Source organism: Ascidiella aspersa, chromosome 5 (assembly GCF_963924565.1).
Source record: "Ascidiella aspersa chromosome 5, kaAscAspe10.2, whole genome shotgun sequence".
NCBI lineage: Eukaryota > Metazoa > Chordata > Ascidiacea > Phlebobranchia > Ascidiidae > Ascidiella > Ascidiella aspersa.
Window position 1 is genome coordinate 13676775 of NC_139451.1, and position 2500 is coordinate 13679274.

Here is a 2500-nt window from a genome sequence, read left to right on the forward strand (position 1 = left end):
GACACCGGAAGCGCGACCGAGACGAAGAGGCTGGGCACTGAGAACAGTCCCCGACCCACGACGCCCCAGCCGGCACCGGGCGCTCGGCCCCGAAGGGCAGACGCGGCGATCTCTCCTCGCCCGAACGGCGGGCCGACGGACACGCGCGCCTATAGTACCCGACCGAGGCCGGGTTACCTTGCGCGCGGCCTTCTCGCCGCCGTCCAGACGGTCGCGGCCTTCGCCCGGCGCTAGTGCGCTGGTCCCCGATCGGGCGGCGCCGCCGGCGGCCCGTGAGGGTCCGCACGACAACGTCGCCGACAGGGGGCCGGCTGAAAGCGACCGGGCGACCCGACAGGCCCTCCCGTTTGCCTCTCGACGGTTTCACGTACTCTTTAACTCTCTCTTCAAAGTGCTTTTCAACTTTCCCTCACGGTACTTGTTCGCTATCGGTCTCGTGACCGTATTTAGCCTTAGATGGAGTTTACCACCCGCTTTGGGCTGCATTCCCAAACAACCCGACTCTGGGAAGACGCCGTAGCGCGCCCGCCTGTCGCCGCCATGGGCCTGACACCCGCTCTGGGAAAAGGCCTCGATCAGAAGGACGCGGGCGACCGGCGAAGCGCGCCGTGACGAATTCCGTACGCCACAATTCCGCGCACTCCAAAAGCGCGCGGATTCGGCGATGGGCACATCCCGCTTCACTCGCCGTTACTGAGGGAATCCTCGTTAGTTTCTTTTCCTCCGCTTAGTAATATGCTTAAATTCAGCGGGTAGCCTCGTCCGACCTCAGGCCGAAAGTAAGGACCGGGACTATTCTTCCCGTTCCGCGCTCGCCGTCGGCGCCGCGCGCCGCCGCGCACCTCGATTCCCGCCCTTGAGCCGCCAGCCGTTGGCCTCTTCGAGGTCGACTCGCCGCCGCCGCGCGGGATTCTGGTCGCGATCGTCGCGCATCGTGCCGTGCTGTCTTGAGCGGGACGGGCGCTCGCGCGTCCGACGCCGCAGCAGCCGCGCGGAGAAATCCCCGCGCGGAACGTTTGCAACGCGACCCTGAGGCGGGCGCGGCCCCGGGATTGACCCGAGGCCGCAATTTGCGTTCAGAACGTCGATGCTCAATGTGTCCTGCAATTCACACTAATTCACGCAGCTAGCTGCGTCCTTCATCGACTCACGAGCCGAGTGATCCACCGCCAAGAGCCATCCACGATTGTTTCGCTCGCACAGTGCCTCGCACTATAGGGTGACAAAATAGACCGCGCCGAGCGGTCGGCCAGGCCGACGCTTGAAGCCGGAGCGCGCGGCACCGCGGCACTCGACGCGCAAACATTACCGGGTGACCGAATCGCCGGCCGGCGCGCCGCTCCTCGCGGGTCGGGCGCCGGGTAGCAAAGACTTTTTCTCTCGCTTGTCCGAGTTTCGCGTTCGCCGAAGCGTTTGCGAGACCGTTAATGATCCTTCCGCAGGTTCACCTACGGAAACCTTGTTACGACTTTTACTTCCTCTAAATGATCAAGTTAGATCGTCTTCTCGGACGCCGGCTCGACCGTTGCCGGCCGCGCCAGGTCCAATCGGAGGACCTCACTAAACCATTCAATCGGTAGTAGCGACGGGCGGTGTGTACAAAGGGCAGGGACGTAATCAACGCGAGCTAATGACTCGCGCTTACTGGGAATTCCTCGTTCAAGGGAAATAATTGCAATTCCCTATCCCTAGCACGACCGGGGTTCAGCGGGTTACCCAGACCTGTCGGCCAAGGCGAGCACATGCTGATCCGGTCAGTGTAGCGCGCGTGCGGCCCCGAACATCTAAGGGCATCACAGACCTGTTATTGCTCAATCTCGTGTGGCTAAACGCCACTAGTCCCTCTAAGAAGTTAGACGCCGACCGATTGGGTCGCGTAACTAGTTAGCAAGCCAGAGTCTCGTTCGTTATCGGAATTAACCAGACAAATCGCTCCACCAACTAAGAACGGCCATGCACCACCACCCACAGAATCAAGAAAGAGCTCTCAATCTGTCAATCCTCACTGTGTCCGGGCCGGGTGAGATTTCCCGTGTTGAGTCAAATTAAGCCGCAGGCTCCACTCCTGGTGGTGCCCTTCCGTCAATTCCTTTAAGTTTCAGCTTTGCAACCATACTTCCCCCGGAACCCAAAGACTTTGGTTTCCCGCAAGCTGCCGGAGAGGTCGTAAAACTAACGCCCCCCGATCGCTAGTTGGCATCGTTTATAGTCAGAACTAGGACGGTATCTGATCGTCTTCGAACCTCTGACTTTCGCTCTTGATTAAAGAAAACATTCTTGGCAAATGCTTTCGCAGTCGTTCGTCTTGCGCCGATCCAAGAATTTCACCTCTAACGGCACAGTACGAATGCCCCCGTCTGTCCCTCTTAATCATTACCTCGCGCTCCGAAAACCAACAAAATAGAACCGAGGTCCTATTCCATTATTCCATGCACCATTATTCAGGCGAATCGCCTGCTTTGAACACTCTAATTTTTTCAAAGTAAACGTTCCGGCCGCC

At 59.4% G+C, this 2500-nt stretch overlaps 2 non-coding genes and 1 pseudogene across 2 annotated transcripts in view; all 3 read right to left on the bottom strand.

The window, feature by feature from the left end:
* Positions 1–776, bottom strand: part of LOC146144550 (large subunit ribosomal RNA) — a 3679-nt pseudogene extending 2903 nt beyond the window's left edge.
* A 248-nt stretch (positions 777–1024) lies between these two features.
* Positions 1025–1178, bottom strand: LOC146144551 (5.8S ribosomal RNA). Its single transcript, XR_014499003.1, has one exon. It is a non-coding gene; the product is annotated as a 5.8S ribosomal RNA (ribosomal RNA).
* A 247-nt stretch (positions 1179–1425) lies between these two features.
* LOC146144552 (small subunit ribosomal RNA) overlaps positions 1426–2500 on the bottom strand; it is a 1811-nt gene continuing 736 nt past the window's right edge. Inside the window, exon 1 of the ribosomal RNA XR_014500617.1 lies at positions 1426–2500. This exon is cut by the window's right edge and continues 736 nt beyond it. This is a non-coding gene — a ribosomal RNA (small subunit ribosomal RNA).